This window comes from Neovison vison, chromosome 3 (genome assembly GCF_020171115.1).
Source record: "Neovison vison isolate M4711 chromosome 3, ASM_NN_V1, whole genome shotgun sequence".
NCBI classification, from domain to species: domain Eukaryota; kingdom Metazoa; phylum Chordata; class Mammalia; order Carnivora; family Mustelidae; genus Neogale; species Neogale vison.
The window spans coordinates 234,675,821-234,699,601 of NC_058093.1; the positions used below are offsets into that span (position 1 = coordinate 234,675,821).

General features: G+C 46.6%; 1 long non-coding RNA gene and 1 other non-coding gene across 2 annotated transcripts; one reads left to right on the top strand and one right to left on the bottom strand.

Annotated features, from left to right (window-relative positions):
• The first annotated feature begins 461 nt into the window (after nt 1-461).
• On the top strand, nt 462-8,013 carry LOC122903455. The gene is made up of 5 exons (XR_006383972.1): nt 462-901; nt 3,960-4,088; nt 4,299-4,520; nt 6,668-6,751; nt 7,714-8,013. It is a non-coding gene; the product is annotated as an uncharacterized LOC122903455 (long non-coding RNA).
• A 310-nt stretch (nt 8,014-8,323) lies between these two features.
• On the bottom strand, nt 8,324-8,430 carry LOC122903835. Its single transcript, XR_006384052.1, has one exon. It is a non-coding gene; the product is annotated as a U6 spliceosomal RNA (small nuclear RNA).
• Between the last annotated feature and the right edge of the window lie 15,351 nt (nt 8,431-23,781).

Below are 23,781 nucleotides of genomic sequence, written 5' to 3' on the forward strand. Positions count from 1 at the left end.
GAAGAAGAAGAAGAAGGGAGAAGAACTTCAGTGGACCAGCAAACCATTATGTTTGATCACTTCTGAGGAGAGAGAAAATTTTAAGGGGGTTATACACAGACCATCTCATGCATTACTTGCCCTTTTAAATTTATCAGGTATTTCAAGCATAAAGAAAGACATCGAAATTAAATATACCAAGGACTTGTGTATTCACCTGCTAACTTTGCCAAATCCTAGATTTTTGCCAAATTTTCTATTATGTTTGCAATTTAAAAAACATTTTGGGGATCCACAGACCATACTTTTATTTATTTTATTTATTTATTTATATTTTATTTATTTTTTAGATTTTATTTATTTTATTTTATTATTTTTTAGATTTTATTTATTTGAGAAAGAGAGTGATTGGGGTTCCCAAAGACTTTTTTTTTTTTTTTTTAATGTTTTAATTTTTTCACCAGGGCTGTGTAGATGGAATTACCAGAGTCAGAGCAGCTTACATATAGCCTGAGTGTCTGGCTTTGGGCATTTTGGGAAGACTTCGGGTCTAAAGTTCTACATCTTCCCGTGCTAGGACCCGAAGGAAACTTGAAAACAACAGGTGAGTTAATTAAGGGGTTAACTCCAGGAGGCGAGTCATAAAAGTTCAAAGACACTCCGAAAACTTGTATCTTTCGATTGATGGACAAATGTGTTAACCAATGGAAATCAAAACCCAGGCATTACTTCATCATGCTAAATTATCATTGGCTGCCAGTCCCCGAGGGCCGGACCGCAGGGCTGGTGGTTAACCCTTTCAGGGACGATTTTTTGCCGTCGACATTAATTTTATTTTGAAAGATAAAGTAGGAACAGATGAAAAGCCCAGAAAGGTCCTCAGACCTTCAAGCGTCGTCGCCTTTGGCTCTCACCCCAGCAGGTAGAGTTTCCCACCCCCAAAAGAACACCCTGGGGACAAATTTCCTGGAGAGAAAGTTTTGAACTTTTAAAATGGGGAATCAGCTGACCTTGCTTAACGAGAAGAGAGGGGAGGGGAGAAGTTTGATTCACTTTTTGTCCTGTCAGAACAGAGACCAGTGTTGGAGACGATTCCATTAATCTTGCAGAGCGATCAGTCACTGAGAGGATTGAATTGCATTTCCTGCCCCAAAGATGTAGAGACTGATGACCTTTGCAGCAGCCCTCAGACCCCCAGTTCACAGCTGGAGAGAGGATGTGTCAGCATTTACTTTCGGGTCTCACCCTGCCCTTTGTTCAAAATTCAAACTCTGTGTTCAGGCTGCTGCCGGCCTTTTTGTCGTTGATGCTGCCGTGTTTTTTGTTTTTTTTTTTTTAAACCTCCCACGTCTTGCAACTTCTGAGAAACTATTTAGCAGAAGATAGTATCTGGAAGTACTCCCAGAGGGGGAATCAAAATAGACAGGAGGAAATTTAAGAGAGGCCATTGGGCCTTTTGGCTTTCTTTACTGCCCCTTCCTGGGCTCCACTGCGGGTTGAACGGGATGGAGGCACCGGGTCTACCTGAGTTAACAAGAATGCGTCCTGTGGCCAGGGCTCGATTACAAAGAAGCTTTCATATTGCATTACCTCGGGTAAAAAGGAACTGCTGGAACAAAAGCATCTCCATAAAAAGACATTCTAAATTTCCAGATCTGGTGAGCTAGAGGACCTTGGACAAGGTGCCCAAACCAAGCCTCAGTTATCCCATCTATAAAATGGGGGTCAGGGACGCCTGGGTGGCTCAGTTGGTTGGACGACTGCCTTCGGCTCAGGGCGTGATCCTGGAGTTCCGGGATCGAGTCCCGCATCAGGCTCCCAGCTCCATGGGGAGTCTGCTTCACTCTCTGACCTTCTCCTCGCTCGTGCTCTCTCTCACTGTCTCTCTCTCTCTCAAATAAATAAAATCTTTTTAAAAAATAAATAAATAAATTAAATGGGGGTCATGTCTACCATCTAAGAGTTCTATGAGGATTCAATGAACCAGTGTTCTACAACTGGGCGGCTGGTAAGTGCTGTCTCTTTGTTAAAATGAAGTCGACCTTCTGGACTTCATATCCCTAACTAGCTCTGGATCTGGATGGGGGGGGGAGAATGTTTTCCTCCAAGGGGAGGGCTTCCTAATGATGGAATATCCCTGCTTTTCTCTCCAACATCGGTTCTCTCCCCAGCAAGCCTTCAAAGTCTGACTGCCCTCAACTCTTTTGAGTTCTTGGAATAAACCTGCTTTCTCTCCCCCAGACCTTTGCATATGGTGATCCTTCCACTGGGAGCAGTGGAAGGATCCTGCCTGCCCTCTTCTCCATAGTTCTCACCCTCTTGGAATCAGCTTTGATGTCTTTTCCCCACCCTGCTCATAATGCTGATCATATTATCTTATTGCTGCTTATGCTCTAGGCTGGCTGGGAATCCTGGGAGTGTAGGGACCCTGACTGCCTCACGGATGTATCTCCTACCTAGCACGGTGCCAGCACTCAGTTTTTTGTTTGTTTGTTTTGTTGTTGTTTTTGCTTTTTGTGGGGTTTTTTGCACCCCGTTTAAAAGTACATGCCTAAGGATACCTGGTTGGCTCAGTCAGTAGAGCCTGTGACTCTTGATCTCCGGGTGGTAAGTTCAAGCCCTACACTGGGTGTGGAGCCTACTTAAAATAAATAAATAAATAAAAGAGGGGCACCTGGGTGTCTCAGTGGGTTAAAGCCTCTGCCTTCAGCTCAGGTCATGATTCCAGGGTCCTGGGATTGAGTCCCACGTAGGGCTCTCTGCTCTCTGCTCTGCAGGGAGCCTACTTCCTCCTCTCTCTTTCTCTCTCTCTCTCTGCCTGCCTCTCTGCCTACTTGTGATCTGTCAAATAAATAAAATCTTAAAGAAAAAAAAAAGTGCCTGTCTAATGAGAGTCCTGCATCCCTACCGTGCCCCACTTAGTCCCCAAATTACTCACCCTTCCAGAGATCTAGGAGTAACCGTACTGAGATCTTTCTTTTTTCCTAGCTAGCCATTATAACATCCTTTGCAGATGGAATCCGTGGCTTTTGCCCTCCTTGAAATGACCTTCATTAATTGACCAATTGCTTACTGAGTAGTGCTCAGATACACACAGAGCACTCATTGCCTTTATAGAAAAGCCTCCTCTTAACCCCATAGCATCTTTTCAAGGCAGAGAGCAGGCCTTTCTCCCTGGTGAGGCTAGGATGGACAGTTGGCTCTTAACCCCAGCCCAAGGAGAGAAATCTGAGACCACCCCTTGCAAACTGAGAGCAGGTGAGTTTGCCCAGTTTACCCTAGCAATAAATTCTCATTCTTCATACTTAATAAAATACGAAAGTGTTAGCAGCCCATTGTCAGGGTCTCTCTTTAAAAAAAAAAAAGTCCCTGGGGCACCTGGCTAGCTCAGTCCATAGAGCACGGGACTCTTAATCTCAGGGTCATGAGTTCAAGCCCCACTTTGGATTTAGAGACTTTTTTTTCTCAAGATTTTATTTATTTGACAGACAGAGATCACAGGTAGGCTGAGAGAGAGGAAGGGAAGCAGGCTCCCTGCTGAGCAGAGAGCCCAATGCTGGGCTCAATCCCAGGATCCTGAGATCACTCAAGACCCGAGCCGAACACGGAGGCTTTAACCCACTGAGCCACCCAGGCGCCCCTAGAGATTTTTTTTTTTTTAATTTTTAAGAAAAAAAAGGAAAAGTCCCTGAGGTGACTGACCTTGGTCTTATTTACTGCTTATGCTCAGCCCCTAGGGCCTGGCTCATAAAATACTCAATCTCTCGAATGGGTGAATGAATTTGTCGAAGGAATGAATTCCTCAAACTCCCAAATAAGTGTATTTTCAGCTTGATTAAATCTTAAAGTGTACCTCTTTGAAGAAGTTGCAAAGATTCTAAGAGGCCCTCTTAAAGTGCAACAATGTGAGGTTCCTCGGGGAGGTGGTAATTGACACCTTTCTAGCTCCAAAGCCCAGGTTCTCCCCTACTCTTTTCCAGACTGCATCCCGGGTCCACGAGATCTGCTGGGCAGAAACCGAGAGAGTCAGCTGTCATCGCCCGCAGCTGAGGTCTGAGAACGCGCACCCTGCGTGCTCGCCACAGGGTCTGGGAGACCGCTATCTGCACGTGAGCAGGGCTTCCCCAGGGCGAGGCGACATATCATGGTCACTTGCCACTTGCTATCCCAGCTTAAGGGCCTGGAGTCCGGACACCCCGAGCGGAAGGGGGCGGGGCACAGAGCGGGCTGTGGGGGCGGGGCAGGGGCTGGTAGGCAGCCCCAGAATGACCTCCCGTGCCTTTGACTTCTGCTCCTGAACTCGGGAATCCATTCGTCAGCCTGCGCCTTGACATCAACCTCTGCACCCGTGTCTCCCACGGCGAATCGTGCTTGATGTCTGCCCTGGGCATGGCAAGGACCCGTCAGCATAACTTCGCAAGTCCTCACTCGCCTGGGTCAACTTACCTGTCTGCGCGGACAGCTGGAGGCTCCTACAGGGTTGGAAAGTTGGATGTTCTACCAGAGTCCCGACTTCTCAGCCTGGGAGCTGTGTGCTGTGGGTAAGTGACTTCACCAAGTGAATCTCATTATCATTTCTACGGTGGGAAAATAATAGATGTTTGGGAGAATGAAATGAGACCACAGAAACCCCAGTCATTACGCGCCGTAGTTCCCTTTTCTGCTTTCGTTTTCTCTGTAGCACTGGTCACCATCTATCACAGATTTTTTTTTTTTTTAAGATTTTATTTATTTATTTGACAGACAGAGATCACAAGTAGGCAGAGAGGCAGGCAGGCAGACAGGAGGAAGCAGCCTCCCTGCCGAGCAGAGAGCCTGATCTGGGGATCCATCCCAGGACCCTGAGATCATGACCTGAGCCGAAGGCAGAGGCTTTAACCTACTGAGCCATCCAGGCACCCCTCTATCACAGATTTTATTTGTTGTTTTCTCCTCCCACTAGGATGACAACGCCACAAAGCAGCAATTTTAATCTCTTTTGTCCACCTCTGTAACCCCACACATGTCAATTAGAGCTTGGCCCTTGAGAGTCTCAATAAAATATTTGTTGAATAAGTGAATGGATGATATAAAGTGACTAGTGCTCAGTAAGTACCCCATCATGGGGTAGCTATTGCTAATTTATTATTGTGATTAAGTACTCTGTCTCGGGAGTCCAACTGAAAGCAGTATACTTAGGGAGGGAGAAATTTAGCATCATGTAGAATGCTGGCATTCTGCCTGGGAAATCCTGTCGACTCCATTTACTAGTTGTGTGATCTGGAAGAAGTGACTTCACTTTTCTAAGGCTGTTTCCTCACCTGTAAAATGGAGATCACAGTACCTCCCAGGTAGGATGTGAAGGTAGGATAAGATGGTAACAGTAAAGCATTTAGTAGTGTTCCTGCCACATAATGAATGCTCAATAAACAATGATCAGCATTCCTCATTATAGTAGTACTCCTCACACTAGAGGGACATTCAAGTCAATTAAACCATTGCTAAGCACTCACATATGTCTGGGTCCAGCAGGCTCAATAAATGTTTATTGACCTCCCTCCGTGAGCGCCTCAAGGAAAGAGATTGTGTTTACATTGTCCTGATTTTGGCCTGCAGTAGATAGACTGAGACATCCTCAAAAAATCACATTCTGGACTCAAATATGAGTAAAAACCTAGAACAGCTACTAGAATCATAATGCCCGTGCCCTACTAGGCGCCAGGCACGGTGTTGGATGCTGGAGATATGGCAACAAACTTAAAACAAACATGGCGGCTACTCCTTTCAGGCTGTTGAAACTTAGAGTTGACTGACTTTGTGTCAATTGTTGCACAGACAGATGGAACATTGCAACTGAGAAGTATATCACAACAGAGAGGGGCACAAGGCTCTCGGGTATATAATGTGGGCCTGGAGAAGATGGGGTTGACCTGGGCTGGGCTTGAGGAGGGAAGAGCTGAGCGCTGCAGAAAGAAGAGGTCTTAGCTAAGCTAAGGGTAGGGGAAGTGTTCTCAGCAGAAAAAATAGCAGATGCGAAGGTCTCGTGATGGGGGAGCATATGAGCTAAAGGAACTGAAAGAAGGCCTAGTGATCCCAGTACAGTGAGCTGAGGGCAGGGGCCCCGGGGAAAAATCAACTGGGAAAGTAAGTCAGCACTTTGGAAATTAAGTGGGCCATGTATATGGTAAAGCAGAAGGAGTGTGCAACCTAGGATCCAATAGTTCAGTTCTAGGAACATTCTAGAAAAACAGCCACAAGGGCCCCGGGAGGCATGAGCGAGGATGTCAGCCCACGCTGCATTATATGCAGTCTCAAAAAAATGGGAAACAACCCAACTGTTCGTCAACAGGAGAGTGGTAAAAATTGCAGAATATGTTTTCCTCAGATTCCTCAGGAAAGTCTGAATGAAAAGTTAACGTAGTACTGGGATGCTTGGTTAAGTGTCTGCCTTCAGCTCAGGTCATGATCCCAGGGTTCTGGGATTGAGCCCCACATTGGGCTCCCGGCTTGGCAGGAAGCCTGCTTCTCCCTCTCCCTCTGCTGCTATGTGGGCTCTCTCTTGGTCTCTCTCAAATAAGTAAAAATAAAACTTAAAAAAAAATTTTTTTAATGGGGCAACGTGTTGGGACCCTTCTCACTCTTGATAGCCTTTTCTGTATCTTCACTTAATAAACTTTTGTTGCTTTACTCACTCTGTGTTGTCTGAGAGATTCATTCTTCGACTCCATGAGACAAGAACCTAGCTGTCCCGCTTCATCTCGGTGCAGAAACCTGGGATCACTTCCAGCAAAGGGTAAGTAAAAGTGGGCTCTTTTCTTTCCTGGGAGACGTCTCTCCCTTAGATGACCTCTTCTCCAAAACAGCAAAACTGGGCACCTGCTGGCCAATTAAAGGTGAATAGTGTGGCTACCAGGCTTAAGTCTCAGGTGACAGGCTTCTGGCCAAAGTTTGGTTAATCCCCCTTCCTCAAAAGAAGGGAATGTTGGCCTAACCCTACCCAGTTCTGCTTTCTGTGCATTGGCTTTTCTTCAATGGCTTTCTCCCACCTCAGGGACTTTGCCTGTAGTAGGGCCCTTCCAGTCTCTAGTGGTCAGTATTTAAATTCCCTGGTTAGCTTTCTATAAAAGACCAACCCTAAAGGCCCTCACTGGCAACCCTGTTGGGACCCCTCTCACCTTTGAGAGCTTCATCTGTATCTTCACTTAATAAACTTCTATTGTTTTACTCACACACACAAAAATAATAATAATAAAAATTTACAAATAAAAAATAAAGAAATATGGAACTTCACAAGCAGTCATCTTTTTTTTTTTTTTTTTTAAGAATTTATTTATTTGGGGGCGCCTGGGTGGCTCAGTGGATTAAGCCGCTGCCTTCAGCTCAGGTCATGATCTCAGTGTCCTGGGATCGAGACCCGCATCGGGCCCTCTGCTCAGCAGGGAGCCTGCTTCCCCCCATGTCTCTGCCTGCCTCTCTGCCTACTTGTGATCTCTCTCTCTGCCAAATAAAATAAATAAAATCTTAAAAAAAAAAAAAAAAAGAATTTATTTATTTGGGGCGCCTGGGTGGTTCGTTGGGTTAAAGCCTCTGCCTTTGGCTCAGGTCATGATCCCAGGGTCCTGGGATCAAGCCCTGCATCAGGCTTTCTGCTCAGCAGGGAGCCTGCTTCCTCCTGTCTGTCTGCCTGCCTTTCTGCCTACTTAGGATTTCTGTCTGTCAAATAAATAAATAATTTTTTTTTTTTTTTTTTTTAAGATTGGGCACCCCCAGAATGACCTCCCGTGCCTTTGACTTCTGCTCCTGAACTCGGGAATCCATTCGTCAGCCTGCGCCTTGACATCAACCTCTGCATCTGTGTCTCCCACGGCGAATCGTGCTTAATGTCTGTCCTGGGCATGGCAAGGACCCGTCAGCATAACTTCGCAAGTCCTCACTCACCTGGGTCAACTTACCTGTCTGCGCGGACAGCTGGATGCTCCTACAGGGTTGGAAAGTTGGATGTTCCTACCAGAGTCCCGACTTTTATTTATTTATTTGACAAAGATTACAAGTATACAGAGAGGCGGGGGGGGGGGGGGGGGGGGCAGGCTCCCTGCCAAGCAGAGAGCCTGACGTGGGGCTCGATCCCTGGTCCCCGAGATCATGACCCCAGCTGAAGACAGAGTCTCAACCCACTGAGCCATCCAGGCGCTCCATAAATAAAATCTTTTTTAAAAAAAGTATTTATCTGAGAGAGAATGAGAGAGAGATCTTGAGAGGGGAGAGGGTCAGAGGGAGAAGCAGACTCCCCGCCAAGCAGGGAGCCTGATGCGGGACCCACTCCTGCGACTCCAGGATCATGACCTGAGCTGAAGGCAGTCGCTCAACCAACTGAGCCACTTTGGCTCCCAAGCATGTCATCTTTACACAGGGACCATGCTAATCTTCTCTGAATTGTCTCAATTTTAGTATATGTACTGCTGAAATGAGCAGGTTTTTTATCATTGCAGCAAATCCATATAGCATAGGATTGGTCACTTAAATCATTTTTATTTTTTTTTAATTTATTTTTTTAAAGATTTTATTTATTTATTTGAAAGAGAGAGATCACAGGCAGGCAGAGAGGCAGGCAGACAGAGAAGAGGAAGCAGGCTCCCTGCTGAGCAGAGAGAGCCCAATGCGGGGCTCGATCCCAGGACCCTGAGATCATGACTTGAGCCAAAGGCAGAGGCTTTAACCCACTGAACCACCCAGGCACCCCACTTAAATCATTTTTGAAAGATTTTTTTTTATTCATTTTAGAGAGGGAGAGAGAACATGTATACAGAGGCAGGGGGTGGGACAGATGGAGAGGGAGAGAGAGAATCTTAAGCAGGCTCTATGCCCATCACAGAGCCCAATGCAGAGTTGAGTCTCACCACCCTGAGATCATGACCTAAGCTGAAATCAAGAGTTGAATGGATGCTTAACCAACTGAGTCACCCAGGTGCCCTAAAGATTTTTTTTTTTAAGATTTTATTTATTTATTTGACAGATTGAGAGAGCACAGTAGGCAGAATGGGAGGGAGAGGGAGAAACAGGTTCCCCGCTGAGCAGGGAGTACAACAAGGGGCTTGGTCCCAGGACCTTGGGATCATGACCCCAATGGAAGGTAGATGCTTAACCAGCCAAGCCACCCAGGTGCCCCTGAAGGTTTTATTTTTAAGTAATCTCTACACCGACTGTGGGCTCGAACCCACAGTCCCGAAATTAAGAGTCTCATGCTCTACCGACCAAGCCAGCCAGGTACCCCCATTTAGATAATTTTTATGGGTACAGTTCAGTGGCATTAGACGCCTTCACATTCACTTCGTTCTGCAACCATCACCACCATCCAACTCTAGAACCTTTCCCTCAACCGTCTCAGTTAGCTTGGGCTCCTATAACAAAATACATATACAGAGTGGCTTAAGCATCAGGCATTTTTTAAAAAAGATTTTATTAATTTATTTGACACAGAGAGATGGCGAGAGAGGGAACACAGCAGAGGGAGTGGGAGAGGGAGAAGCAGGCTCCCCACGGAGCAGGGAGCTTGAGGCGGGGCTCAATCCCAGGACCCCAGGATAACGACCTGAGCTGAAGGCAGATGCCCAACAACTGAGCCACCCAGGCGCCCCAGCATCAGGCATTTATTACACTTACGGAGGCTGGGAAGTTCAAGGTCAAGGTGCTGGCAGATGTGATGTCAGGGAGGGCCCTCTTCCTCATAGATGGTCATCTCCTTTCTGTAACCTCATACAAGGAATGGGCGCTATCTAGGGACCATTTTATAAGGGCACTGATCCCATCAAGAGGATCCCACTCTCCTGGCCTCTAATGGGTTTTTGTTTTCTTTAATTTGAGAGAGAGAGAGAGAGAGAGCATGAGAGAAAGGACAAGAGGGGGAAGGGCAGAAGGAAAAGCAGACTCCCCGCTGAGCTGGGAGCCCTATGTGGGGCTTGATCTCAGGCCCCTGGCATCATGACCTGAGCCAAAGGCAGATGCTTAACTGACTGAGCCACCCATGTGCCCCTCCTGACATCTAATGTAAACCCGATCACTTCCCAAACGTTTCCACCTACAAACACCATTACACTGGGAGTTAGGGCTTCAGCGTAATGAGTTTTGGGAAAACATATCCAGCCTATAACAATCACAGACAGAAATCCTGCACATAACCAGCAAACAACTCCCCCAAATTCTCTCTCCAGTTGGCCCCTGGCATCCACTACCCTATTTTCTGTCTCCATGAATATGCTACTCCAGGGATTTCAAATAAGCGGAATAAGACCATATTTGTCCCTTTGTGTCTGGCCTCTCTCACTTCGAATAATGTCTTCAGTGTTCTTTCATAGTATAGTGTGGGTCAGAATTGCCTTCCTTTTTAAGGCTCAATAATAATTCATAGTATGTATAGAGCACATTTTGTTTTTCTATTCATCTGCTGATTTGGGTTGTTTCTACCTTTTGGCTATTGTGAATAAAGCTTCTATAAAAGTGGTTAAGTTTTGTTTCTTACATTGCTCATGATAATAACGTATAATCATTTTTAAACCATATATATGTTTATTTCCTATTTTTAAAGCTTAGAACTGCATAATATTCTTTTTTAAAAAGATTTTATTTATTTGACAGAAATCACAAGTAGGCAGAGAGGCAGGCAGGGGTGCGGAGGGGGGAGGAGGGAGCCTGATGTGGGGCTCAATGCTGGGCTTGATCCCAGGATCCTGACATCATGACCTGAGCCGAAGGCAGAGGCTTAACCCACTGAGCCACCCAGGTGCCCCTATTTATTACTTTTCATGACAGTAACCAAAAATAATTTAAAGACTCAGCTTTACTATGACAAACACTGTATTTGCCATATCTTACCAAGATAATTGGTACATTATTAAAGTTATAATTGTAATTGTTCTAAACAAACTGATCATTAAATATAAGACCCCAATAGGGGTACCTCGGTGGCTCAGTTAGTTAAGCAAAATTTGACTCTTGGTTTCTGCTTGGGTTATGATCTTGGGGTCATGAGATTGAGCCCCACATTGGGGGTAAAGATTTCTTTTTAAAAAGGGGGGGGCTCAGGGTTATCAGTTCGATCCCTCCATCTGGCATGCTGTCTGCTTAAAAACTAAAATCATAAAGGGGCACCTGGGTGGCTCAATTGGTTAAGCATCTGACTGTTGACTTCCGCTTGGGTCACCATCTCAGAGTTGTAGAATCAAGCCCCGCATCGGGCTCACACTGGGTGTAGAACCTGCTTGAGATTCTTTCTCTCTCCCTCTCTCTCTGCCCCTCTGCCTTCCCTCTCTCCCTCTCCAAAATAAATAAAATAATTAAAATTATAATTTTCTGTTGTGTGTATTTTAAAACAAAAAAAGAAGAGAAGGAAGGAGGGAAGGAAAGCGTCTGATCAGGCAAAGCCTCCTGACTGGTGAGCTATGGCGTCTTTAACAATTTCTACACATTGCCTGAATTTTTTTTTTTTTTTTGCCTGAATTTGTATAAGAATTGATTCCATAGAGGACGCCTGGCTCAGTCGGTTAAGCGTCTGCCTTCGGCTCCAGTCATGATCCTGGCGTCCTGTGATCGAGTCCCACATCCTGCTCCTTGTTCAGTGGGGAGCCTGCTTCTGCCTCTGTGTGCTATTCTCCCTGCTTGTGCTCGCTCTCTTGTTCTCTCTCTGACAAATAAATAAATAAAATCTTAAAAAAGAAAGAAAGACTAGATTCCACAGAAGTCGAGTCAAAGAGCCATACCAAGGGAGGAGGACTAAATCCTTCATTTATATCTGGAAAAGGCAGGCCAAATGGATGGTGGGCAGCCTGTGAGAGGCTCCGGGCTCCGGGCCAGCAGCGCAAGGGTTGGGATCCAGCTGTTGCCCTCTTGCCTGGCATCTGAATGAAGGAGCAACTGCTGGTAGGGGAAACCTCGGTAATCAGATAACAGGCGCGGACTGAGCATGCGCGGCCGGCCAGGTTCTTCCCAGGTGCCCAGGGGATGGAGAGGCAGGTGAGTGAGGGGCGAGTCTACCTGACCTTCAAAGAGCTGGTTCCCAGGTAAGAAGATAAGACTCTGAGAAAGGTACCTGCCAGTACAAGGTGATAAGGGGCTCCTCCGCGCTCTGAACACACCCACATTATTGCCTTATCTTTGTGTGTTAGAGTTATTTATTTACAGGCCATTTTAGCGGGAAGACTAGGGGCTCCGTGAGGACATTCATTGATTCCGTCATTTATTGAACGACTGTGTACCCATGCACTGATTTGAGGCAACTGGTATACAATAGATGTTTGATGACTGTACATTGCCTAGCATTCAGTAGACACTCAGTAAATGCTTTTTTTTTTTAACTGATTCTCATCTACTTTTTTTTTTTTTAAGATTTTATTTTATTTATTTGACAGAGAGAGATCACAAGTAGATGGAGAGGCAGGCAGAGAGAGAGATAGAGGGAAGCAGGCTCCCTGCTGAGCAGAGAGCCCGATGCAGGACTCGATCCCAGGACCCTGAGATCATGACCTGAGCCGAAGGCAGCGGCTTAACCCACTGAGCCACCCAGGCGCCCCTACTTTTTTTTTTTAAGATTTTATTTATTTGTTTATCTGACAGAGAGAGAGAGAAATTACAAGTAGGCAGAGAGGCAGGCAGAGAGGGGGAAGCAGACTCCCCACCGAGCAGATAGCCCAATCCCAGGACCCCAAGATCATGACCCAAGCCGAAGGTAGAGGCCCAACCCACTGAGCCACCCAGGCACCCCTCAGTAGATGTTTTTTGACTTGAATAAATAATGTGTGAATAAATAATTTTGCACCAGGCTTGGCACACAGCAGGTGTTCAATAAATGTTGAATCGCATGAAGGAAGGACTAGCACAGGACCTGGTACACAGGAAGTATGCATTAAATGTTGCAATAGACACCTCCTCCCCCAGACTGTCTGACCTACCTCCACTCTGAACCTGAATCCTGGGTACTGAAACCCAGAGACCAAATTGGATGTCCTACCCATCATGCATCCATTCATCCATTCAACAAGCATTTATCAAGGATCTACAGTTTAACAGTCACTGGGGATGTATCAGTGCACAAGGAAAGGTAGTATTTTCCTCTCATTTGTTCACTTTTTTTTTCTTTAAGATTTGATTTTTTTTTGACAGAGACACAGCAAGAGAGAGGGAACCCAAGCAGGGGGGTTGGGAGAGGGAGAAGCAGCCCAATGTGGGGCTCAATCCCAGGACTCTGGGATCGTGACTGGAGCTGAAGGCAGACGCTTCGCAACTGAGCCACCCAGCCGCCCCTCATTTGCTCCCTTTCTGATGGGGAAGAAAGACAGTAAATAAGTGAATAAGTAAGTGTTTTTAAATAATCAATATCTTAATTATTAATTTAATTAATTAAAAATTAATAAAAATATCAATTTTAAATAATTAATATCATAAATAAATAATATCTATTTTTTAAGGGTAATAAGTAAACCCGGGTGACATTAAGGGAACCCAAGTGACATGAAGGACTGCAGGGAGGAGTGGGTGAGACAGATTAGTCAGACAAAGAACTCTCTGAGAAGGTGACCCTGCAGCTGATGTGGGAAAGGGACAACACAGCGAACCCCATGAAGATCTGGGGGAAGAGCATTTAGGCAGAGGGCACGGCATGTGCAGAAGCACTCTGGCAAGAGTGGAGTTGGCCTGTGGAGAGACCAGTGAGAAGCAAGTGGGCCAAGGAGCGGGAGGAAGGGGCTACATCAGACAAGGCGTTCCCAGGAAGGGTGAGGAGCTTGGGTTTTACTCTTACCTCAGATGCAAAGCCATTGGAGTGCCTTAAGCAGTATGGTAGCCTGAATAACGAACTTCCAACGACCTCCACATCCTAATGCCTGGAGTTTGTGACTATGTTACTGCATATGGCAGAAGGGGCTTTGCAGATGTGATCAAGTCTGGGGTTTGGAGATGGGGAGATTATCCCAGATGATCCAGATGGACCCAGTGTAAACACAGGAGTCCTGAACAGAGGCCGACAGAAGGGTCAGAGAGCAAAGGAGATGTGGCGACAGAAGAGACTGGACAAATGTACTTTGAAGAAGGAGGAAGGGGCCACAAACCAAGGAATCCAGGCAGCCACTAGACTCTGGAAAAGGCAGGGAGATGTGTTTCCCCTCGCAGAGCTTCCAGAAGGAACCAGCCCTGCCAGCACTGTCATCTTGGCCCCCTTGGGGCTTCTGATCTCCAGAATTGTGAGAGAATAAATCTGTATGTCTTTAAGCCACAAAAATTGTGATAATTTGCTGCAGCAGCCGTAGGAAACTCATCTGCCAAACAAGGGCCAGGATCAGATTGGTTTTAGAAAGATTTTTCTGGTTGCTGTTATGGAATGGCTTTGGGAGGATCAAGAGACACCAGGCAGAGTAGGTCACTGCGGACTTCGGAGCCCGTGAATCTGGGGGCCCAGGAAAGATGAAAAGGATGCCCTGGACAGGAGAGCTCAGGTTTTAAGATGTGAAGGGCTATGGTCCACTGGATTTTCTGATGGATTAGATGTGAAGGGGGAAGGGCACGGTGAAGGAAAGCAAGGACTTATCACCCCCCAACTTCCCCACTCTCCCCAGGGCCTCACCGAACCACACTGCCCTTGACAGGCTGTTCCTGGGATACTGGGCATTTTTACATGATTAGGCTGGAACACTTCTGTGGGAAATACATGCCTTCAGTCTAAAAGGCTTTTACAAGCCAGGGCAGGGGATTAAAGGCGGTCCAGCTGAGGAGAAATCCCAGGGTCAGGAGACAGCCGAGCATGGAGACTTTTAATCTAAACCTCAAACATTTTTATTTTTCACTCCCTGAACCCTGGGTGTCACTTTAAATACATGTTTGGCAACATCAGCTGTTCTATTTTTCTTTTTAATTACATAAAGAGCGTTCCTGGAGATGGCTCAGCCCTGGGCTGGGGGAGGTCAAGAAGGTTTGGCAGCCATTGGAGGCAGAGACATCAGCTTAAAGTCAAGAGGGTTTGAAATCCTTTTGAAGGAAAGCGGGGACCAAACTCCCAACTCCTCTGAGCTCGGTGTGGTCAGCCCTGACTCAGGGTTTCTAAAAGGAGACGGACAGAGTCACCAGCTTAGAATGGAGAGGGGACAGATGGGCACATGTCCGAGATAAAAATATCCCCAGCACCGGGACTGTTTCCGTACCTTGAATTTATTCCCAGGCTTCTGTCATTTTTCCTTCTTCCATCCTCCGAGCAGAAAACGGCCAGCCCGTTTGTCCTTCCCATTTACAAGGTATTCCCTACCCTATTGAGCCGGGGACTGGGCTCAACTGTTAACATGTGTTATAGGGTTCTAAGCACTCAACTAGCCTGTGCGTAGACATTGCCATTATCCGCACTTTCTAGATGAGGAATCAGGTTTACAGAGATGAAACACAAGGCCCACTCCCTGGGGCTGAGCCTGGGCCTGTCTGCCCTCAAATTCATTCCTTGCCCTTCTTCTGCTTTGCCAACACAGCGAGCTGCCAAATCAACCGGCTTCCTGCACAGGTTGGCCCGCGGGAGGCAGTGAGACCAGCTTCGTGGATGGGAGGAAGGGAGAAGCCCTCTGTCCGCGTCGGGTGACATCTTCAACAGTGGCTGCATTTCCTGCATCTCCTCTCCCGCTGACTATGAAGCCATTCCTTGGATAACAGATTCCCCTACTCCCGTGTCTATTTCTCCCAGCTGTATTCTCACTGATGTTCCGCCTTTCATCAATACTCACAGATTAGCCAATTCATTCATTAGGTTTGCAGTGAGACAGGCCTCTCTCATCGTGAAGAGCACATCTAGCTTACGGAGCGCCGTGCTCACTGCCAGACAGACGGTCTTTCATGGAATGATCCTTTCTGCCAAGTCCCATTGCTATTTGACAGACGGGACTCAGAGAGGTTGGGGTACTTCCGCAAAGCGGCACAGTCACACACTGGAGAAGCTGGGATTCAGATCCAGGTGTCCCCAGCTCTAACCTCTGTTGACATCTTGAACACACTTGCCTCTCCCTGACAAACCCATCAGAACCCAGCAACCTTGGCTGACTCGAGAGCCCACCTCAGGGTACTTATGTTAGGTTCTAGGGCTGCTATCACCAAGGCTGCATCCCGGGGGACGGAGAACAACAGAAGCGTGTTGTCTCCCAGTTCTGAGGGCCAGAAATCAGAAATCGAGGTGTCGGAAACGCATGTTCCCTCTGAAGGCTCTAGGGAAGGTTCTGTTCCAGGCCTCTCTCCTAGCTTCTGGGAACCTCAGCATTCCTTGGCTGATCTTCTCGCTGTATCTCTCCATATCACCTTCCCCCCTTCTGTGTGTATCTTAATTACCCATTTTATTTCCCAGTCATATTGGATTAGGAACTCATTTTAACTTCATTACCTCTATAAAGACCCTATCTCCAAGTAAGCTCCCATTCTGTGGTGCTGGAAGTTAGAACTGCAACACATCTATCTACCTACCTTCCTTCCTTTCTTTTTTTGGGCAACATATCTTTTTGCAGGGTCATAATTCAACTCATAACAGTCCTCCCTGATCTCAGGTGCTCTAGAGTGAGGCCTGGTTGGTCCTATCTTACTAACAGAGGATGTTAGATCATCCAAGATGTTTAATCTTGCTGACAACCAGCCCATTTAAGAGATGAGATGTATCGGGTGCCTGGGTGGCTCAGTGGGTTAAGCCGCTGCCTTCGGCTCAGGTCATGATCTCAGGGTCCTGGGATCGAGTCCTGCATGGGGCTCTCTGCTCAACAGGGAGCATGCTTCCTCCTTTCTCTCTCTCTCTGCCTGACTCTCTGCCTACTTGTAATCTCTCTCTGCCAAATAAACAAATAAAATCTTTAAAAAAAAAAAAAAGAGATGAGATGTATCTCAAATCATGTATGCATTTACAAAATTTATCCCGTTTTACTCCAAAATATATTGAGAGATATAAATCACTTCATGTAGCCATACCAGTTTTGATAAAGGAGAACCAAGTTGAAAGACTTAATTTACTTGACTTCAAAACATATTTAATTGGGACATCTGGGTAGCTTAATCAGGTAAGCGTCTCACTCTTTTTTATTTTTCTTTCTTTCTTTTTTTTTTTAAGATTTATTTATTTGAGAGAGAGAGTGAGAGAGAGAAAGTTCATCCACATGAAGTGGGGAAAGGAAGAGAGAGGTGGAGAAGCAGACTCACCATTGAGCAGGGAGTCCAATATGGGACTGGATCCCAGGATCCTGAGATCATGACCTGAGCAGAAACCACGAGTCAGATCTTAACTGACTCAGCCACCCACGTGCCCTAGCATCCCACTCTTGATCTCAGCTCAAGGCTGGGAGTCCAAAAAAGAAAGACTTTTTTCTTTTCTTTTAATTTCTTTCTTTCTTTCTTTCTTTCTTTCTTTCTTTCTTTCTTTGTAAGTAGGCTCCATGCCCAGTGTGAAGTCCAATGCAAGGCTGAAACTTACAACCCTGAGATCAAGACCTGAGCCGAGAACAAGAGTGGGATGCTTGGGGTGCCTGGGTGTCTCCTTTGGTTAAGTGGCCGCCTTCGGCTCAGGTCATAATCCTGGGGTTCTGCAATCGAGCCTTGCATTGGACTCTCTGCTCAGTGGGGAGTCTGTTTCTCCCTTTCCCTCTATGATCTCTCTTGCTTTCTCTCTATCTCAAATAAGTAAAATCTTTAAACAACAACAAAAAAAGTAGGATGCTTACCTGAGCCACCCAGACTCCTCTCAGGACTTACTTTAAAGCTAGAATAATCAAGACAGGACGTACTGGCGTAAGAATAGACAAAGAAAGCAATGGGATAGAAGTGGAGAGCCAGAAACAGACCTTCACGGGTTGCCACTTAGTTTTTGTCAACACTGTCCATGCATTTCTTTTAAATGACTCTATTTATTTGAAAGACACATGGGCTCACATGCACCCGTGCACATTGGGGGAGGGATAAGCAAACTCCACACTGAGCACAGAGCCCAATGTAAGGCTCTATCTCATGACCCCGAGATCATAATCTGAGCCAAAATCAAGAGTCAGACTCTCAACCCACTGAGTCACCCCGGCACCCCTCTGTCCATGCATTTTATTTTTTTAAGATTTTATTTATTTATTTGACAGAGAGAGAGATCACAAGTAGGCGGAGGGGGTGGGGAAGCAGGCTCCCCGCTGAGCAGAGAGCCCAATGCTGGGCTCGATCCCCGGACCCTGAGATCATAACCTGAGCCGAAGGCAAAGGCTTAACCCACTGAGTGACCCAGGTGCCCCATCCATGCATTTTAATAGGAAAACCTCAATTCTCTCAAAAATCAGTTTGAGGTGAATCACATGCCTAAACATAAACAAAATCTCTACATCTTTTTCAAAACCAATGCCTTAAAGTTTTTTGTTTTTAAGATTTGTTTACCTATGTCTTAAAGTTTATTTATTTTTTAAAAAAGATTTTATTTATTTGACAGACAGAGATCACAAGTAGACAAAGAGGCAGGCAGAGGGAGAGAGGAGGAAGCAGGCTCCCTGCTGAGCAGAGAGCCCGGTGGGGCTCAATCCCAGCACCCTGGGATCATGACCTGAGCCGAAGGCAGAGGCTTTAACCCACTGAGCCACCGCCCTTAGGTCTTAAAGTTTTTAAAACATAGGTGAGTATCTTCATGACCTTGAAGTTGGCAATGATTTCTTAGCTGGGACATAAAAAGCACTACCCATAAAAGGCATAGGCACAAACACACGGATCCAGCAGTAGCTTTTGACCAGAGAGAAGAGTGAGCCCCACAAGACCAGGAACTGGGGACCAGGGAGGCAGAGCAGGAACTCCCCAGTACTGTCTCTGGGCTCCAGGCCCAGAGAATTATTTGGAGATCAACACCGGAGTCCACAAATCCTAATTCTGAATTGTGCAACCTGTCCCCTGATAGTTACTTAACTTTGTTTTCAGCTTCCTTCACCTACTTCTTCGATTCTGAAAGCCTTCTGGATCATTCGCTAAAGCTGTCTTCCAGATATCCTGTAGAGCTGGCAGCAGGGCTGGGCAGCAGAGGGACTTCACACATTCTGTGTGGCACACAGTGGGAGTCACAGCGAGGCCCTGTTCCCATTCCAGCTCTATACAAGGGAAACTTTTGAACTGTTAAAAATAACCGGTACAGAAATGCATGGCTTCTGGAAGCAGTAAGCTTCCCATTATCAGAGGTGTACAAGCACTGTTCTGTACAGGCATGAGCTCAAGAAATGGGGTCTGTTTTTAATATTATTAATTTAGGGTGGGTTTTTTTTTTTTTTAAGTTTGTTTGTTTTTAGTAATCTCTATATCCAGTGTGGGGCCTAGACTCATGATCTCTAGATCAAGAGATACACCCACTTCACTTTTTTTTTTTTTTACGATTTTATTTATTTGACAGAGAGACAGCGAGAGAGAGAGAGAGAGAGAGGGAACACAAGCAGGGAGAGGGAGAAGCAGGCTCCCCAGTGAGAAGGGAGCCTGATGTGGGACTTGATCCCAGGACCCGGGGATCAATACCTGAGCCCAAGGCAGATGCTTATCCCACTGAGCCAGCCAGGCACCCTTAATTTAGGGGTTTTAAGCCTTAGAGCATTCAGAAGGGGAGGCACAGATGAGAGAAGGAAGTGAACAGAAGCTAGTAACTATGATGGGCTCTAATGTGGGGCCTGAACTCACAACCCTGAGATCCAGAGTCACGAGCTCTACCAACTGAGCCAGCCGGCCCCTCTTATTTCAGTTTAAAAAGAGAATACTTCTAATAAATACTTCTAATAAATACTTCTAATAAAGTATTCTCTTTTTAAACTGAAATAAGAGGGGCCAGCTGGCTCAGTTGGTAGAGCTCGTGACTCTGGATCTCAGGGTTGTGAGTTCAGGCCCCACATTGGATATGGAGCCTACTTAGTAAATAAATAAATAAACCAAAATAAAAGTGGACAATTACTTTAAGGCCTTATTGGACAAGAAGGGGCAGAAGGGTTCCTCTTCAGCTGGACATCAGAGTTATCCCTCTTAAAAATCTGCCTGTGCAAAGTGACTAGGTGTCCAAATTCAGGGTCCATGAGTAGGTGTTTTTAAGTATTTGATCTCCATTTTTGCTGAGAGGATTGGAGGCTCAGAGAGGTTAAGCAATTTGTCCACGATCACACTGCAGCTGAGAGACCAAGGGAACATTGGTGAAACCAATTGTCAGGGTGCCTGGGTGGCTCAGTGGGTTAGAGCCTCTGCCTTCGGCTCAGTTCATGGTCCCAGGGTCCTGGGATCGAGCCCCACATCCCACATCCCACATCCCACATCCCACATCGGGCTCTCTGCTCAGCGGGGAGCCTGCTTCCTCCTCTCTGCTTTCTTCCCCCTCTCTGCCTGCGTCTTTGACTACTTGTGATCTCTGTCTGTCAAATAAATAAATAAAATCTTAAAAAAAACAAACAACCAATTATCAAAGACTAAAAGTCCTTAAAAACTAAGGCCCATCTAGTTCTGTGGTTCTCAAACTCTGCCTGAGTTTTTTTCTGTTTTTTAAGATTTTATTTATTTGACAGGGAGAGATCACAAGTAGGCAGAGAGTCAGGGAGGAAGCAGGCTCCCTGCTGAGCAGAGAGCCCTATGCGGGGGCTCGATCCTAGGCCCCGAGACCATGACCCGAGCTGAAGGCAGAGGCTTAACCCGCAGAGCCACCCAGGCGCCCCTCTGCCTGAGTTTTATACAAAACTTTTACACAAAAGTATAAACTTAACAAAAAAGATTTTATTTATTTATTTGAGAGAGAGAGAGAGAAAGAGCAGGAGCACAAGTGGGCAGGGTAGGAGGCAGAGGGAGAAGCAGGCTCCCCACTGAGCCGGGAGCACAATAAGGGGCTCAGTCCCAGGGTCCTGGGATCCTGACCTGAGCCAAAGGCAGAAGCTTAACCGACTGAGCCCCCCAGGCACCCCTGGTAAGTACTACTTAAGTGTCAACTTTTTTCACCCCATGTTATGGGGAGCTTGCTACCCGTCTCCAAAGGCAGCTCAGGCCATCTTTGGTCAGCTCCGGGCTGTGCCCATTAGCCACAGTGATGGGGCAGGTTGCAGCAACCCTCTCAGTTGGATCTCCATATGCTCACGCACAGAACTGATTGAAAAATTCCATTTGGGGGCGCCTGGGTCTACCTTCGGCTCAGGGCATGATCCCAGGGTTCTGCAATCAAGCCCCACATAGGGCTCTCTGCTCAGTGGAAAGCCTACTTCTGCTTCTCCCTCTGCCACTCCCCTTGCTTGTGTTCCTTCTCTCTCTGTGAAATGAATAAATAAAATCTTAAAAAAAAAATTCTATTTGGCTTTTTTGGATATAAAGCTCCCAAAGGCTGAAGGCACACTCCCTGGCCACTAGAGGGAGCTGTACATGGTATTTGGAGACACTGCCCAGATGGGCCGCTGGGGTTCCAAACCTGACTCTCCAATGGTTAGTTTGGGATGAAGCTGGTGCATCTCAAGTCCCAGCTCTAACAAGGGTGGGGAAAGGTTACTAACCACAGGTCCTTCCAGGCTCTAGGACCTAGGGCCGGAAGCAGGAATTGCCCAGATGCCTCCCCTCCAACTCTGGATAATATATATATATATATATATATATATATATATTTTTTTTTTTTCCAGCTCTGTGCATATGGTAGTATTCAAACCCCAGAGATTTAGAAGGGGGGGAGGGGCATGATGGAAGAGTTGGAGAAAGGAAACTTGGCTTCTTCCCAGCCCCCAAAGCCCCCTGCTGAGCTGCCCCTCCCAGATCCCATTGTTCCTTCTAAATCAGCAAATCGCTCCTTCCAGCTTCCAGCCTCTTCTTCCCCTTTCAGACCGGGTCTCCCTGGGGCCCAATCAGCTTCCAAATGTTCTGTGGACACAATTTTGTGTGAGCAAGGATTCCTCAGACCCAAGCCCACTTCATTATCTTATTCATTGCATATGCTTTATATGGGAGTTTCTGGTGTGCCTAACCCCATGAGAGCTCAAGGGATGTTGGAGAAGTGATTTAAAGAAGACAGGAACTTTGTTCTCAGGGTGCTCATCGGCTGGGGTACAGGGACATGGACAAACAGGTCAATATATAAATAAACTAGGTGATTTCAGATACTGTGGTAATCAGAACTATAAAAGAAATAAGACAGGGTGAGGTGATAGAATGTGAAATGGGGATACTTTGGACAGAAAGGGAAGGTCTCTCTTTGGAGATAGTATTTGAACACACTTGGTTAAGTAGAAGGAGTAACAAGTACAAAGGCCATCCAAGAAACAAGCCTAGTGAGGGAAGATTTCAAATTCCAACTTGCCTAGTCTTCATAAAAACTCCCAAAAAGTCCTCTGAGGAAACCCATGGACTTTGGGGAGGAAGGGGCCTTCAGGTTTATTCCATGATGTGGGGGAGTGGAGGGGCGCTCTCTAGTGGTGATAAGAGTTAAATTTCACCATCGCTGACCTGGAATGCCTCTTGCTTCTGATTTGACTGGGCTAATTACGAGTTTCACTCATTCCTGTCTCTCCCACACTTATTCATTCAACAGATGCTTACTGAACGCAGCCTATGTGCCAAGCGCTATTCTAGATACTGGTAGAGTTGTGAAACCGCCAGTAAATGTCCCTGCCCCCTCTGGAGCTCACATTCTAAGGGACAGTCCTAAGCCTCGTACTCTAACCCCACCTCCCCTCTGCCTTCCACTATTCCCCAGCTAAATCGCCATCCTAATGCTCCAGCAGCAAGATACTGCTGCATCAGGGTCTTTGCACTCTCCGTTGCCTTCCCCTGGAAGGCAGTTTCCTGGCTTTTTGCATCGCTGGTTCGGGGTCTCATCTCGGATGTGACCAAGTCAGAAAAGTGTAAACTTACTTATTTATTGCCTATTGTCCCCACTAAAATATAAGAGCCCATGAAGGTTACTGTTTTCCCAGAATCCCTTAGCATCGCACTTTTAAAAGGTTCTCAGTAAACACTTGCAGAATGGGTCTGAACAGTCATTCATTCAAAAAATATTGGGGGCTATTACACAGCAAACGCTGATGAATCATTACGTGAACAAACTGAGCAGAACAGACCAAAAAAATCCGTCCGGAGCATTCTAAATGTAAAATTACAACCCCCACGGGGCGCCTGTGTGGCCCAGTCTGTTAGGCATCTGACTCTTGGTTTCCATAGGGTGGTGAACGCAGGGTAGTGAGATCGAGACCCCTGTTAGGCTCCACGCTCAGCTTGGGACTCTCCTTCCGCCCTTCCCCCGCTGCGCGCTCTCTCTCAAATAAGTAAGTCTTTACAAATTGCAATTCCTGCACTACTCACCCTCATTAGCCTGCTTTATTTTTTCCACACATTTATCACCTAAACTAATTAAATTAAATTAAAATTTACTCCACGAATGCAGGGGATTTTGTCCTGGGGATCTTGACCACCACGCCCCTCTCAGCGATCAGAACCGTGTCGGCATCAGGTCATTGCTCAGTTAAGCACAGACTGAACGAACTCTGGATCTCAGCCTGCTCTATCCCCCCAGACCTTCAGCCACATGGTTCCAAGGGGGAATGGGCCTCAGGAGGAGCCAAGAAGTGAAGTGACCTCAGGCGGCCCGACCCAGGAGCCCGAGCTCCGGGCGAGGGGCCATCGGAGCAGCTGAAGAGTCGGGAGGCGCTAGCAGCCAGGAGCCAAGGGAGGCCCTAGTGGCCTGGAGAGTTTCCAGGAAGAGCCGGGAGGGCTTGCAGAGCTTCGCCGGAGACTGTGGGCGGTGCCGTCCGAGGATGGGAGTCACATGACTCGCCCGTGCACCGCCCACCTCCTCGTGGGCGGGGTGTTAGGAAGGGGCAGGGGCAC